Source organism: Gopherus flavomarginatus, chromosome 3 (genome assembly GCF_025201925.1).
Source record: "Gopherus flavomarginatus isolate rGopFla2 chromosome 3, rGopFla2.mat.asm, whole genome shotgun sequence".
NCBI classification, from domain to species: Eukaryota; Metazoa; Chordata; order Testudines; family Testudinidae; genus Gopherus; species Gopherus flavomarginatus.
Window position 1 is genome coordinate 243946066 of NC_066619.1, and position 17850 is coordinate 243963915.

Genomic DNA, 17850 nt, shown 5'->3' on the forward strand with positions numbered 1-17850 from the left:
AGTGAGAATTGTGTGAGGCGAGTGGGAAAGGACTGTGTGAGAAGTTGTTGTGACCTTGTGTCGATATAAGGAATGTAAACTGGCATCTAAATAGAAGTGAGAAAATAAGATATCAGGATGGCCTATGTATAAACAAAATGCCGCTGTTGCCTATTATTGCATGTAAGAAAAAATATAAATGCTTGCTGTAATTGTTTACCTGTGGAGAGACTTGCCTAGGAGGGGGAAACCCTGTGTTCTAGCGCATTCCCTCCCTCTATACAATTGTAAAGAGAAAATAAAGTATCTGACTCTGCTGCACCCAACCAAAAAGTGAGAACTAAGTTTTTCTCTCGACAATGGTGCAACTCTAGAATCTAATGTGGAAATGAGAGGCCCAAATAGTTTCCTTGTGTAGCAGCAGAGATTAAACATAATGGAAAGACTTTGAGAAAGCTGTTTTTTTTTTCTTTTGTCACTAATAAAAGCCCTATCAGCCTTGGTGAGATCACCCTCATGTGATAATTGTGCCGCTGTTATTTACATCTTGATGAACTATCTGCAACAAGGAAAGAGGCTTGGAGTCTCTTTTTTTAATGAAAACAGTCCTATTGCCATATTACTTTAGAGTTTCACTTTACTAACTTTCAGATAGATTTATGTAAATAAGAAATACGAACAATGGCTGTTTTATCACCTCTTTATATTCACTTTTATTTATACAGGATTTGAGGGCACGCTAATTCAGCTGAGCTCAAGAAAAGCCTGTAAATAATGCATATGAATCCAAGGGCTCCTGACGTTGATATTTAAAATACTAACTACTATCTTCTGTAGCTTTCTCTCTTGTATTATAAGACTCATAATTGTGCTTCAAGTCACAGTATGCAACCCTGAGTCTATTACCTGAGCCTTGACTACTCTATCTTATTAAATTAAAAAATCTATTGCGAGCATTGATGATTACATAGTTTCAAACGCAATAAATTTGAGGGTTTCCTGGGGCTAGACTGGCATGCAGCATGACTCTGACTGAATAAGCCTATTGACAAGAAAGCTAAATTATTTTCTAGAACTGCTAAAGCTGGAAGTAAAGATGGCTATGATAGAGCTTTTTAACTGAGTATGTGACAAAAATCTGAAATGTAGCAGAAAGAAGTTTCTGAAGCTTAAGTTTAGTACCAGATAAATACGAATCTAATTAGAGGACAATTGTTAGAAATTGATTAAAAGGGGGTTATACAAAGAAGAGCTAGATGAAATCTATGTGAATAGTTCTTGCACAAAAATGCAGATTTGGGGTGAGTGAAACTTTGTGAATTTGGGCTCTTTTCAGTTAATAATGTCTTTTTTTTACAAAGAAAGAATTGAAAATGTCAAAATAGCTTCTTTTTTTTTACTAGTAATTTTTTATTAGTAACAACATGATGCTAATGATTAGTTCTTGACCTTATGCTATTTAACATTTCTATTCAATGACCTGGAAGAAAACAGAATTATCACTGATAAGGTTGTCAGTAGATCCCCAAAATGGGGAAGCAGCACATAATGAAGAGGACTGACCACTGATAGAGTGATCTGGATTGCTTGGTAAACTGGACACAAGCAAACAATAAACATTTGAATATGGCTAAATGTATACATGTCAACAATTCATAAAGGTTTTTGAAAAATTGGAGAGGGCTTAGACTCATGAAAATGATGAAAGGATTAGAAAACATGTCTTCTAGTGATTGAGCTCTTTGAGTGTGTATATAGCATAACAAAGAAGATTAAGGGATGACTTGATTACAATTTACAGGGGGAATAAATATTTGATAATTTTTTCTGCTAGATTGAAGAACTAGGTATAATATAATCAATAGCTGGAAGCTGAAGCTAGATGAATTCAGACTGGAAATAAGGCGTACATTTTTAACTGAGTAATTAACCACTGGAACAATTTACCAAGGGTTGTGGTGGATTCTCCATCACTGACCATTTTTTAAAAGATATGCTCCAGGAATTATTTTAGAGAAGCTCTGTTGCCTGACAGGAGGTCAGATTAAATGATCACAATGGTTCCTGCTGGCTTTAGAATCCATCATAGGCATGATAGCAGAATCTTCATTATCTGAATTTCACTTTTTTGAATCTCTAGCAGGGATCATGTCTATGACAGGTTACCCCCAGATTGCCAACTGGAACTAGGGTGCCGCTGAGCCCTCTGACCGCTCCCTCTCACACTGTGCTGCCGTGACAAGTTGCAAAGCCCTCCAAGCTTGCACAGTCACGAGCATTCACACAGGTAGGGACACACCCAGCTGCAGTCACATGCAGGCTCTCTAACCACCAGCCTAGGACCTCAGAGCAGTACTGTCCTGCCCTGGTCAAATCTGGCCAGTATATGGGTTTAACACCCAGTCCACCTCTCCCTCAATGTGAAGTCAAATGCACACTGGTTTGGATTAAAGCAAAAACAAATTTATTAACTACAAAAGATAGATTCCAAGTGATTAGAAGTGATAGCAAACAGATCAAAGCAATTTACCTAATAAATAAACAAAACCACAAACTGAGTTTAACATATTGGATAGATAGGATATGAATTAGCAAATTCTCACCCTGAGTGATAAAAAGGCTGGCAGATTCTTAAGGCACAAGCTTTCTTGGCTTTGGTGCTTGGGTTTCCCAGGTTTTCATACACAGGCTAGCAATCTCTTAGTCTAGCACCATCATTCCCTGCCCCAGTTCAGTCTTTATTCATCAGGTGTTTTCAGATGTGGCGTTCTAGGGAGATTGAGGTCCCCCATGATGTCATTTCCCCCTCTTTATATCTTCTTCTCACTTGCTGGAAAGCTCTTTTGCTGTGACCTGGGTCAAACAGTTCCCATTGTGTGGTGCCATCTCTGAGAGGTTTCTATTGTACACAGTTCCTGGGGTAATCCTTGTGCTTGTGTGCGTTGCCTCAATAAGCCATTAACATTGTTTGGCCTTTTTACTATTATATCTGAAAGGCTGCTTGTGGATGTTTTCAACCTCTCAACATGTTTCAGTAACACATATATAGCCAAACTTCATAACTTCGCATATAACAATAGCACATATAATCCAATGAGAGATTAATGTCTAGCTGATCAAAACTTTAGAATGATACCTCACAAGGCATGCTTTGTACAAAACATATCCTAATTATGACAGTAGTGAATATTGTGGTGCCAAGGTATCAGACTGGCCCTGTGAGGACACTATGTAAATAATCAATGACTTTTCCTTTTTTACCTAAACATGCAGTACTGAAATGTGAAACTATAGAGTAAATCCTGACCTCTCCTCCTAAATGAGTATGGAGCATGTTAGCTCCTTATTTCCATATAGCTCAGCTGTGCATTCAAAGTTGAGAGTGATCACATCCAATATGGAAGAGGGGAGGACTGGAGAGACTCTGCATCCACACTGTGGGCATCTGGCGTTGAATGTATGGAAGGCAGATGTGAATCAGCTCCTCACCCCTGAAAGTAATATTCCAAGAATGCTGGTCCATTTGTGTGGTTTTTATTTTTTTTTTCTCTGTCTGACTCTCTCTCTCTCTGTGTCTCTCCTGTACAGGAACTACAGGACTATTCCATCCCTGGAGCTGCAGTAATTCCCCTCCGGCAATGGAGGTGTGGGGGAAGGACTGAGCCAGAGTTCTTCAGTAGCAATTACAAAATCTGAATAACACAGTATCTTGCCCAGAACTCTTCTATTATCTTTCTTATTAGAGATGTGGGGGCAGGTGTGTGTGTGTGTGTGTGTGTGTGTGGCAGCCTAGATGTGAGTGGCCTGTCCTTCCCAGCTGGCAGCTTTATTTTGGAGTTGCCAGCAGGATTGCTGGTCCTGGTTTTCAAGCCTATTTACTCTTCCTGTGGATTTCAAGTAGCTGGAGGGAACCCAGCCTTTCTAGTGGTTCCAGTCCCCAGTTACCTTCGATCATAATGGTATATGAGAGGAAAGAGGCATCACAGACTTGTGTCTAAGAGGACATGGGATTGGACAGCCACATACTAGTACAGCTGCCCATCTGCAAGTCTCTGTCCTCAGTCTTAATCCTTCAGAGGTGCAGAACCCCAGAACATCTCCAGCTTTAAACCCCACTGTGCAGCAAGGATGGTGGGAGAACAGAACCAGCAGGTGAAGTCACTACAAGCAATTTAGAAGTGGCTTCCCCTCACTGATAGCAAACCTGGAAGAGCAGGGATTCTCACTCCAGCTTAGCGACCAGCCATATTATCCATCTGGGTAAGGAGTCACGATACAATTCCTTCCCACTACTGCCTCCTTGTGTTCATTTCCCTGCCCACTTTTTGGACTACAGTGGTGGCTGCAGGATCCTACCACTGGTATTACCAACCTCCAGTATTCAAAAATCATTAGTCAGGCTCCAAAATCACAAAATTATTTTAAAATATCTCAGCTAGTAACAATATTTGGGGTTTTATTTGTCTTCTGGTTTGTAAGCCTTTGGGGTTCACGTTCACAAATTCTTTCTGAATGATGAAGGCTAGAAATGTACTTAAAAAGAAAACGGAAGATATAATACTCATAATCACCTGACTCAACAAACTGGGGCTCTAAAGAAAAGGCCAAATATCACAAGACTTGGCAAAGCTGCTGCAGAGCAGGGCTTCGGGGAATCTTTTGCGATTGCAACCTCTTTTCTGGCCAGTCTTCTGCCAGCCTGGGAGTTATCTTTCTCTGGGAAAGACTAGATAGTGAATCAAGCCTATAATTTCTTGCTTTGCCCCACTACAATTTTTTTATAGCAACTTGTTTATTGCAGCAAAGAAATACTTGTGGCTATTCATGTGTGGAGAGGTGAGAATAAATAAGACTGGGTAACGTCCTTTGTTACAGTAATTTTCCCTCAGAAGGCCCAAATCCTGCCCTCCGTTTTCCCTTTACAGCTTGCATTGCAGTTATTGAGAATTGTTTGTGTGTATATATTTGTAGAAGCCTATTCAAGAGAGACCTGTCAATGAGTTTACGTTGGGCTAAAGCATACTTTCGAGATTTTTAGTTCTAATTATTCCCATATATTTTGCATCTTCTGGTAATTCTCTGCCAAGTGAGCCCGAGTGGCATCCATTTGTTGTTAGAAATGTAACACACTCCCAAGCTGATTTAATAATTGATGATTTAGGGCAGACTGGGGTGTGTGAGAGGAGTAAAGTGTGCAGGGTGCCTTTCTTCCTTACTCCCTTTGTTCCCAAAGCTTCAATAGGGCACTAAGTGAAAGTTGCCTAATTAGTTATAATAAGCCAGACATAGCTGGTGACTGATCAGTTATAAATAATAGTGCCAGCAGCATACATATTATCATTTTTTGTTTTCAGCTCTTCTTATTTTAATTCTTTTGATCTTATTGTTCTGTATTCCAGCTGCAGTTAAAAGGTTTCAAGGCAGTTAAACTAGCATGCTCACAGTAATAATTATTGTTCCTTATCGGTACACTCTTATAATAAGTCTTGAGTCAGACTGTTTGCCTGCCTTTCAGCCACCATATGATTCTTCCTTTGCTAACACATTTGTGGGGTACTTTATATACAGTGGTTGGAGCTGGAACATTAATAAGCACTGAACGTAAATATCAAGGTACACATACGCTCCCGTATATATTCATCATTGGCTAGATCTGCAGCTGGTGTAAATGGATATTTTTTCATAACTGGGGATCTGGTCCCATATTCTAGTGTCTTGTTAAGAAGCTCAGAGATAAGTCTTAAGAATTACTAAAAACTGATACAGAAAGGTGGAATTTTGCCTAGTGGAATTCTGCGTGGCCCTGAGTTAGTCAGAGGCACAGTGACAGATCTGTACTGGCAATTCATTCAGCAGGCACAAAAAACAGGGCACAGGCAGGGAGCCTGCCTATTATTTGTATTGTGAAAGCAGCAAGGAGTCACATAAATCAGGACCCCTCTGTGCTAGGTACTGTACAAACACAGAACAAAGAAATGATCCCTGCTCCAAACAGCTTAGTCTAAGGGTCTGGCTACACATAAACAGCTACAGCTACACCACTGTAGTGCTTCAGTGAAGACACTACCTACTCTAACAGGAGAGGTTCTCCTATTAGCATAGGTACTCCACTTCCCCGAGAGGTGGTAACTAGGGCAAAAGATGAATTCTCCTGTCAACCTAGCACTGACTACACTGGGCATTAGGTCAGTTTAACTGCGTCGCTCAGATGTGGATTTTTTACACCCCTGAGTAACCATTATGTTGGTCTAATTTCCTAGTGTAGATCAGGCTTAATTCTAAAGCAAGAGTCAGCAGGTGGGTACAGACTGGAAGATTTGGCTATGCTTCAGACCTTCTGAAAATCTATCCTGTGGGGTTAAGTGCATGTTTTCCCTTTTTAAACAAGTCCGACCATTTATTTTAATATGTGGCTAAACAATAATTTGATATACAAAAGACATTTCTAGCTGAATATCCTATTTAGCCAAATGTTAAAGTCTAATGACCAAATTCTTTGGAAAAATCAATAGAAAGGGAAAATTTAACAGACAATATGAACCCAATCAATTGTCTGCTTTGAGGAGCTATTGACACTTGGTAGGGCATGGCTGCCTCATCTTTCTGTGCAGTTTCCTTGAGGAAATCTACTTCTGGTCTCTTTAATACCAGGGCAGCCACAGAGAAACTCCTTTATGATGCCTCTGACCCGTACCCTTTTCTTTGGCTGTTTGGTTAACTCAGAAGCCATGATACCATTTTGTCTGTGTGTGTGAGTATGTGCGTTCCACAACTTTATATCTTCCTTTCCAGTAATAGATAGAAGCCACTCAATGTTGCAAGGAGCAGCATTAACCTAAATTAGCTTCCCCACCCCCAAGTCAAAAATCCACCTATTTCTGAAGTGCAGACCTGTTTCCTGGCTTCACCTGCCTGGTCCCAGAAGCCTGAAATCCTGAGGACCCTCAGCTGCATGTGTTCCAAAGGGGCTTGCACGGGCTCCAGAAGGCAAGAAATATGCTGTATAAGCAATGCCACCCTTATGAACTTAGACTACATTTGACTAGAATTTCTCCTTTGCTACCCTTCACCGTCGGGAGCATGGGTTAAAGTCTTTTCGTTTTAGAATGTTGTTAAAGCCTTTTCATTTTAGAATGATGCATTTCACAGCAGCCAACAAATGTCAATGCAACTTTTCCAAATTACATTGTAGAAGTGTTTTATTTAAGTGATGGCAATATCTCAGGGACATTGCTTCTTTTATAAAGGGACTTATTTGCAAACAGAGCACAGACGAATGTACCAAGAGATGTATTAAAGTTCCATGGCTCTGTTTAAAACTTAGACTCTCATAAACCTGACCTGCTGTAGTTTAGCTGAGGTCTGGTAAAAAGAATGTTCCGATTAATCCTGTAGATTTAGATAGTATCCTTAACTTGGAGAAGGTGTAATTACATTTCTGTTGAGAATAATTTTGAAATTCACTTCTCAGACTTTCAGTCCATGAGCATGTCTTTTTAGATTTGTGTATAATGAAGGTTGAGGGGGGTCTAATTTAATTTAATTAATCGCATATGTCAATATTGCCTGTCTTTAGGTAGACAAACAGGTAACGTGTTTTTTAAAATACAAGTAGCATCATTCCAAAAACTGGTTCTTGGGTAGGTTGTTGTTATACATCTCTGGAAAAGACATACATTACATCTGTCCAAGTAGTTTTAATAGAGCTGTGACCCCTGTATCCAAGGTTTTTTATTTGCTTTCAAATATATGGCCTAATATTATTGCTCTCTCATAAAAAAAATTATTTCAAATGTACATGTGTGCATGTCTCAATACAATATATTACTGTGTGTGCATGAGACTATAATTGTGCTTTAGAGGAGGCGAAACTTCACATTTGTTACAATGTTATTTGTATGCAGTTGAAGTCAAATGAATGCATGTTGACTGAGAAGACAATGGGGGAGAGAAAAGGGGAAAGCATAGGGCAAGAGGAACAAAGCTCTCTGGTAATGTTAGTCCTCAGCTGCGTGTAACAGCAGATAACTATAGTTTCTGGTACTGTGTTTTAAACATGTACTAGATGGACTGACCAAGGAAACAGAAGTCTGAATTACATGGAGAAAAACTGTTAAAGCTTGCTAGGTTACTCAGCTTGTTGTAACAAAAAGACATTTTAATTTGATGATTCACCTTTCATTTACTGTAGGATATTTTTAACAATTGTGTATGTTATGCCTCCTCACTCCCCATCTTGTCTGGCACACAGAGGACTGAACCAGGGACTTCTATAGCTGAAAAGATGAGTATTTATACCTTTAGCTAAAGAACCAGGCAATGTAATTGATGTCTGTAGTAGACACTCTCATTCTCTGTGAATTGGATACAGAGAGGGGATACATAAAACACTGACCATCAGGTTCTTTTCGCGATCACTGCTTTCCAGGATACAGTGTCCCACTTTGTAGGTATGGTCTGCATTCTTTGTACCTAGATATGACCTTGCATTTGGCTGTATTAAAACTCATTTGGTTTAAATGTGTCCATCTTACCAAGCAATCATAAGAACAGCCATGGTGGGTCAGACCAAAGGTCCATCCAGCCCGGTATCCTGTCTACCGACAGAGGCCAATGCCGGGTGTCTCAGAGGAAGTGAACCTAACAGGCAATGATCAAGTGATCTCTTGCCTGCCATCCACCTCCACCCTCTGACAAATAAAGTCTAGGGACACCATTCCTTACCTATCGTGGCTAATAGTCATTAATGGACTTAACCTCCATGAATTTATCTAGTTCTCTTTTAAGTCCTAGCCTTCACAACCTCCTCATGCAAGGAGTTCCACAGGTTGACTGTGCGCTGTGTGAAGAAGAACTTCCTTTTATTTGTTTTAAACCTGCTGCCTATTAATTTCATTTAGTGACCTCTAGTTCTTATGGGAACAAGTAAATAACTTTTCTTATTCACTGTCTCCACACCACTCATGATTTTATATTCCTCTATCATACTCCCTTAGTCTTCTCTTTTCCAAGATGAAAAGTCATAGCCTCTTTAATCTCTCCTCATATGAGACCCACTCCAAACCCCTAATCATTTTTGTTGCCCTTCTCTGAACTTTTTCTAATCAAGATTGCTTTGTATGACTGTCCTTTCCTCAATGTTATTTACCACTCCATCAGTCTTTGTCATCTGCAAATTTATCAGCAGTGATTCACTTGTCTATTGATTTGCATTCACTTCCATTGATCATGAGGCTCTGGAGAATTCTCCTTAAATTTGGACACCCACCAACATTTGTTGCCATCCTCTGACTCCTCCACGACAACACGTCTATTACAGTCATCAGCAATGGATTCAAAATGGACCCCTTCCAAGTTAAGACAGGAGTCAATCAAGGTAATGTCATTGCTCCACTCCTTTTCTCCATCTTCCTTGCTGTCATCCTGCTTTTCAATGCTGACAAGCTCACCTCCAGAATTAACATCAATACAGAATGGACAGCAAGCTCTTCAACCTCTTTCACTACCAATCCAAGACCAAGACTATAATTAAATCAGTGACTGAATTCCAATATGCAGATGACTGAACCCTGTGCACTGACTCAAAAGAAAATATTTCAAAAAATTTCTCTGAGGCCTACAACAAACTCGGCCTCACACTCAACAACAAGGAAACTATAGTACTCCACCAAGAGGCTCTGAATCTTGAGGATTCTGATCACATAATTCAGATCAATAAAGAGACCCTGGAGAACATTGACTACTTCCTTTACCTCGGCAGTTCTCTGGTGCAGAAAGCTGGTATTGATGAGGAAATTCAACACTGCCTTAAATATGCCAGTGCAACTTTCAGACGCTTCACAAAATGTGTCTTCAAAGATCATGGCATCAAGCATCAAACCAAGCTTCTCATGTACCAGGCCACTGTTATCCCTGTTGTCTTGTATCATGCCCAGGTCATGTATAGTAAACACCTTAAAAGTTCTTAAACAATACCATATACAGTGACCTCACAAGATCTTCTGAATCAAGTGGGATGACTGACACACAAACATCAGTGTTCTGTCCCAAGCCAAAACCTTCAGCATTGAAGCTATGATCATCCACCACCAACTCTGTTGGGTTGGTCATGTTCTTCAAATGCTAGAAAATAGACTCCCACAGTAGGTCATGTCTCTCAACTGAGCCATGGCCAATGGACATGTGGCAGGCAAAAAAGTGCTTCAAAGCAAACATAAGGATTGGAAAATGGCACTATATTTGTCCATGTATAAAAAGAGGAGTAAAGACAACCCATAGAATTACAGACCAATCATCTTCACTTCAATATCTGGAAAGATTATGGAGCAGGTAATTAAGCAATCAATTTGCAAACACCTAGAGGATAAAGTAGTAAGTAACAGTCAGCCTGGATTTGTCACAAACAAATTATATCAAACCCACCTAATAGCTTTCTTTGACAGGGTAACAAGCCATGAGGATAGGGGGAAGCAGTAGATGTGGCATGTCTTGACTTTAGTCAGCTTTTGATACTGTCTTGCATGACCCTCTCATAAATAAACTTGGGAAATACAGCCAAGATGGAGCTACTATAAGACGGGAGCATAACTTGTTGGAAAACCATTCCCAGAGACTTATTCACAGTCTAGCTGGCAGAGCATATTCAGTGGGGTCCCACAGGGATCAATTCTGGGTTCAGTTCTGTTCAGTATAGTCATCCATGATTAGATTTAGACAAGTGTACCCTTATGCCATTATAAAGTTTGCAGCCAATACCAGGCTAGGAGGGGTTGCAAGTGCTTTGAAGGATAGGATTAAAATTCAAAATGATCTGGACAAACTGGAGAAACTGGCTGAAGTAAATATGATGAAATTCAATAAGGACAAATGCAAAGTACTCCACTTAGGAAGGAACAATCAATTGTGCACGCATACAAAATGGGAAACAACTGACTAGGCAGGACTAGTGCAAAAAAAGGATCTGGGGGTCACAGTGAATCACAAGCTAAATACAAAACAACAGTATCACACTACTGCCAAAAACCCGAACATAATTCTGAGATGTATTAGTAGAAGTATTGTAAGCAAGACCTGGAGTAATTCTGCTGCTCTACTCCAGACTGATTAGGCCTCAGCTGGAGTAATGTGTCTGGTTCTGGGTGCCACATTTCAGGAAAGATGTGGACAAATTGGAGAATGTCCAGCGGTACAGAACAAAAATGATTAAAGGTCTAGAAATCATGACCTAAGAGAAGACTGGAAAAAAAAAGGGGGAGGGAGGTAGTTTAGTCTGGAAAAGAGAAGACTCAGATGGGACACAACAGTTTTCAAGTATATAAAAGGTTGTTACAAGAAGGAGGAATTAAATTTGTTCTCCATTGACAACCACTTTTTTGAGATGTCAGTTAGCCAAATCTTAATCCATTTAATATGTACTCTGACATTGTATAATAACTTTTTCATCTGAATGTTTTGTGGTACTAAATCAAAGGTTTCACCAAAGTCTAAGTATATTACATCCATTCAGTTTCCTCTGTCAACCAAATATCAAATCTGATCTCCTTTTTTGAGACAGCAAGATCTGTTTCCCATAAACCATGTTTGGCACCAATTATATTTTCATCCTTTTAATTCTTTCAGTTGAATTCCAAACCAGCTTTTCCATTATTTTGCCCAGGATTGATGCCAGACCAACTAGCCTATAATTATCCCGGTCAGTCCACTTGCTCTTTTTGAATTTTGACAGCATTCCCACACTTCCAGTCTTCTTGAACTTAGTATTCCCAATTTTATAAAACATTTATTCAGCAAGGCAGAGATCTCTTCTAAGACTCTTTGGTGCAAATTATCTGGTTCTGCTTATTTTAAAAAATATGTATATTTATGCCAAGGAGATGTGGCTTAATATCTTCTTTAGTTTGAAAAAGAGTTCATCTTCCTCATGTGCTAAGAGTACATCTTACTTATTTATTTGGACTGAAGCAGTATTTGTTGAACACTTCTGCATTTTCTGCATCATTATTCACAATTTTACCATCTCTATCAACTAATGGTCACATGCCATTGTTATAAATTCATTTGTTCTCAATTATATTTAAACTTTGTCCATTGTCCTTAGTTCTGTCAGCTGTGGATTTCCCTGATTTCTTTAGTTTTCCATATCAATTTCTTACACTTCATAACTTCTAATTGATTATCTATTTCCCTAAACAGCTCCCATCATTGGGGTTTTCTGCTGGGCTATGTATCTGTGCCAAAGTTCATATATCTCAAGACTTATGCTAAAACTGCTGAACCTAATGTCTTTCAGAATACAGGTCTGTAGGTTCCTTGCATTATAGCTGAATATAATTAAAGCAAGTGAACCCAAAGGGCCACAAATCCAAAACATGGCAAAAATGTTTTTGCTGCACCAACTACAGTCGAAGATATGATGTCTGTTTATGTACAGTTGAGCAATCTGGGTCCAAAGAACTGCCTGGGGCATGAGCCTAGGAAGATAATCTAACTCTCCAACCAATTGGCATCAAATAATAAAATATCTGTCCTGTTCATTGATGTAAATCCCACTCCCCCAGTCAGAGAAAGTTCAGAAAAGTTTGACTAAACCTACTTTTACTTCGCTTACTTATTTGCAAATCCACACAATGACTAGATTGGGGCACTTGACCCCACTTTTGCTCCCCCGTGGTTACTAGGGGTCTGTATTCCTATATGCAGGGGTAACTGGGCACTGCACAATCACTTTCTCCCTCTTCTCAGCCAGTGGACATGGGTTAGCAAAAAATAGATGGAACCACAGCTCTGTGCCTCAACATCCTAGCCAGGACAGTTAAACTAGTTCAGGAAGGCTTATAATTTGCTGCAGGTATAGGCTAGCAGCAAGGCAGTCCTACAAGTACCCTAGAACAAAAGGGAAAGTGGGGGGATGGGGAGGAACTGTGCCTCAGAGGGGTTTTTCTGAGGCACAATGCCTCCCAGAGCTGCTACTGCGATGATGCCTCTTATGCACTGCTACTTGCTCACGGATGTGCATGAAGATGCAATCTGACCCCATAGGCTCCAATTTGGATTCTTCCTTGTGACTGACTTTTTTTAGGCAAGCAGGAGCAGCAAAAAACGTCCTAATTATTTGATCTGTTTTACATCAGTTAAAAATCTCAGTCAAGAGAGGATATTCCCATTAAGTGGATGACTGACATTAAAGAGGTTTATTACTCCGGAAAATGCCTGCCCCTTGTAACAGCTCACTGAATGTCCCTGCCAGTAGAAAGGTCAGGTTATAAGATGTGATTAATACTACTGTCACAGAGTTCATATATTTCAATGACATTTTTTATTGTGCCTTTTGTTTGGCACATATTGGATGATAGCAACATGATTTTTTCATCCAGTTTAAAAAGTAGATAATGGATAGCACTCCTTTAAAGGCACAATACTTTCATTAAAGGCATTCAGGGCTAGAAGAATCATACTATCTGTTTTCCTTCTGGTTTCTTTGTGGCAAATGGCATAGGAAACCATACTAGTGACAAAGAAAGATATATATTTTTTTCCCCAAACAGGGTAATGTACAGGAGCCTGTGGGTAAGTCAGGTATTTTTTCCCTATTCAGTCTGCCTCTGAATCCATGTGTGTATTGCCCTGAAAGCTGTGGATCAGGAAATATCACTGCTGGATGCATCTTCAGTATCCTCCTTGGAAAGGACACTTTACAGAAATCTTGGTAGCATTGTCTTTGTAAACAGCAAATCTCTCTCTCTGGTAAGGCAAGCATTTGGAAGACACCCAGACATCTATTGCAGGTAAATCAAATCCTTACTTCAGGCCACATTTACTAAAGAACAACACCTGAGATCAACCCATGATATTATAAAACTGGATGTGAGGTTTGTGATGGAGTGTTAATATTCCACATTGAGATGGGCACTCTGGACAAGCTGCTCAATCTGCATACGGTCTGGCCTATGAAAAGAAAGCTGTGGGTAGGCCCCTGAGCAGGAAAGGAAACTCTTCACCTAAACCAAGAGGAAACTTCATCTAGAAGCTCCTGGAACCAGACCAGAAAGCAAGAACTGACTTGGAAACTGACAGCCTTGTTTACTCAGAGGTTATACTAACCACAAGAGGCTATAAGTTAAGGTCTGTTTGGTTCACACAGAGTGAAAATAAATTAAACTTTATTCATTATTTTCCTCATTTTTTTTTTCCTGGACCAAGCTGAAAAAAGCATCAATCCTGCCCATGGGGTGGCAAAAATTCCGCGAGCAGAGGCGTGTAGGCCATAAATTTTAAAAGAAGCAGCATTTTGTCTTCCTTTCCTCCCCCACTCCTCCGGCCTCATTTTCCTCTCGTTTTGTTTGTATTTCAGGCTGTGGTCCTACACCACACACATACTCTTCTCCTAGAATACCTTGTATCATATCATACATTATAGCAATGGCGCTTAGCAATACTATAGTTATCCATTATAATCCACTTACTTTAGTTCTTACTGGCATAGGATAATGTCTTGCAGGATAGCTCTAGTGGAGCAGTGATAGATGAGGATTCAGCCCTTTACATATTTAGGATAACCTGTTGTATTCTTACTCAGGATTCAGCTCTCAATACAGACAGAAGTTCTTGATATTTTAATTTCCTGTATGACTTTTCTATATCTCGATCTTATGTTCCAGCCAAGCAGATGTCTTGCCTTTGGTGAAAGAAACGTAATCCAGACATAAAGACTCTTTCTATATTTTTGGTGATGAGACTATAGTCATATTTTGACTGCAGAAAACTTTGAATTAAAAAAGCAGTTTTGCTATTAAAAGTGATGTGGTGGTGGTTTATTACAGTAGCACTTCCAGTCCTAACTAAGATCAAGCTTCATGACTGTATGCTCTGTACAAACTGTAAGAGAGACTGTAAGCTTTTTGGAGAAAGGACTGCATAAAGTAGTCAGTGTACTAATATAAAGATGGGGGTATTTTTAGCCCTGCAAACTCAACCTCCTAACTGAGGCTCAAGATGTATTCCTCTCCCTCTCTGCATTATGAAGCACTCATCCCATTAGGTACCTGCTAGAGAGCAGGTGGAGTTAGCCAGTGTATGCATGACAAGGTAGGGACCTAGGAAGGTGAGGGCTGAGTTTCTTTGTGAATTGGAAGGGTTGGAAGATGCTCTTTTGTAGCATTTCCTTGTTCACTGGCTGTTGTATTTTGCAGGTGTTTGCTGATTTGTTATGGTTTTATTGTTGCATTTCTAACTAATGGCAAGGCAATAGAGGTTGGGATATGCCTCTGTTTATTTACATTAGTTCTGATTCTGCAAGACAAATCATACATATGCACCCCTATTGTAGTCAGAATATATCTTGAGTGACACATGAGATCCCCTGCAGCTTTCCGCTGTCTTCTGCCATTTTGGGGGGCATAGCAGGGAAAGGTGATTCTCTCGCTTCCTTCCCTAGGAAGCCCTAACTTTCTGTGGGGGTGGGGGGGGAAAGACACATGTACCAAGAATCTCTGCCCCTCCCCCCGCTAAATACACACAAGCTGTATTTCCCATTTCTTTTTGTGGGTGGAATACTTCTCCATATAACTCATTTCCCCCCTCCCCCCAAAAAAATTGTTCCAAGATCCTGGAGAATGTGTAGACCAGGTGTTGCTGTCCAGCCCACTTATTATTTTCTCTCATTGGGGGAAGTGAGGAAGAAGGACAGTCCCTCCTCCAAACTGTATTGGATACTTTTTGTTGGGCAGTGGGGTGGGGAAGAAATATGTACACATGCTCTTTCCTCTCTTCCCCTGAAGGTTCTGGGCCTGCTATAGCCTCTATAGGCAACTGCTGCTGCCAAAGATGGCTCTGCCCCTGAGAAGAAGTAGGGTAGGGGTTCAGCCTGCAAAAAAAGGAATCAAAGGGAGGAGGCAGGGGAGGACTTTAAATGTGCAAAAATAACAAAAAATATTAAACATCCTCCCCCAGCACTAGCCACATACTCCCTCTGACCCATGAAAAATGACATCTGAGACAGTGGATTTTGCGAGAGACATACAGCTGAAACTGTGTGTGTGATTGTATCAATGACTAGTTCACAAGGTACAAAGCTGATACATTCACCAAATTAATTTATTTCTGTAGTTCTTTCAGATTTAAAATATATATAATAACCCCGGTTGGAGCCTGATCCTAGCCATGTCTGGGTCCTTCTTACAGAGGGCACTTAGCACTTCGTATCATTGAACTGAAGAGGAATGAGATCTGCCCAGCACTTCCCAGGCCCTTTGTTTGCTTGGTTAGGCTGTCACACCTGAGCAGTCATAGGCCTTGATTGCCTTAGGTCTTTATCACAAGGTGAAGTAAAAGAATAATATTTTCAGACTGAATGCCAATGCTTCAGGAACAGTGTTGCATTCTCCCCAGCTAATAAGTTATCTTAGGGTATGGCTACACTCGAAACTTCAAAGCGCTGCCGCGGGAGTGCTGCCGCGGCAGCGCTTTGAAGTGTGAATGTAGTCGCAGCGCCAGTGCTGGGAGAGAGCTCTCCCAGCGCTGCACGTACTCTACATCCTCATGGGGATTAGCTTGTAGCGCTGGGAGCCGCGCTCCCAGCGCTGGGGCACTGTTTACACTGACGCTTTACAGCGCTGTATCTTGCAGCGCTCAGGGGGGTGTTTTTTTCACACCCCTGAGAGAGAAAGTTGCAGCACTGTAAAGCGCCAGTGTAGCCATGGCCTGAGTTCTGTACTACCTATTAACAAGAGAGCTGGCAGAACCAATATGCAATAGTCATAGCATTCTAGTCCTTAAAGTAACCACGACATAATATGTATCGCAGAAGCATTTCAGAAAAAGCAAGTTACGTTAGTGGTATTTGTCACATGACAGTGCATAGTCATTTCACATAATTTCTTGAAGCTAGGATGCAGGACACTGATATCTATTTTCATTTTCCACTCAGATTGCAGCAGTAGCTATATGAAAGAGAAATTCCTCATATCCATGAGGTTCCCAGTAGATGGAATTCAAGCCACAAACACACAGTACATGAGTAAGCAAAGTTAATAAAATCAAGTCGCATGCAGAATATGCTGATCAGCTGAACATTTTACTAAATCAAGTGTAGTTGACATTAAAGCTCAAGATTTATGGTTTTGTTTGTTTGTATGTTTAAATTTCCTTACTGGCTGATCTGCGTTATTCATCCGGCTTTATACCTTGACGATCCTGGTAATTATAATTACTAATTATAATTAATGCCGCGCAGTTTATTCCTGTTTTCTGACCTCTAGTTAGCTGAGAATCCCATTTAATCAAAGGTGTATTGTATACCCTAATAATAATATACCCCATGCAATGATCCCCTGCTTATTGAAAACTCTGTTTATTCCTAAGGGTTTCATAAACTGTAATTGATTCTGCCACTGCAATTGAGCAGCATGCTCTACTGATTTAGCTGCATACAGTAATTTATTAGTCATAATACAAATGTTATCTCTGCATGTACAGTTACAACTTTGTACAAACAGGTGGGACTGCATTTTATTCACCATATGTACTGCATTTTTTTTTCTGAATGGCTTGCACATTTTAACCATTGATGTCCTTTTCTTGACACAAATGTTTGTTTTGCAAAGCAAAAATATACCATGCAAAACAAATCTGATGCAATTCCAAATATTTGAGCTGCACATTTAAAATCACAGCAGAAAATGAAATAGCTATATTTAATTTTTGATTAAATGGAAAAGACTGAGGTTGAGAATTCTGTATCCCTGCAACCATACAATGCATCATATGGTATATACTCATCTGAATGCACCAAGGAAGGTGAGCCCTCTCTCAGGTATCTGCCAATATGTCATTGAGGAAAAACTCAGTTCCAGCCATCAATCAGGTGCGAAGTGT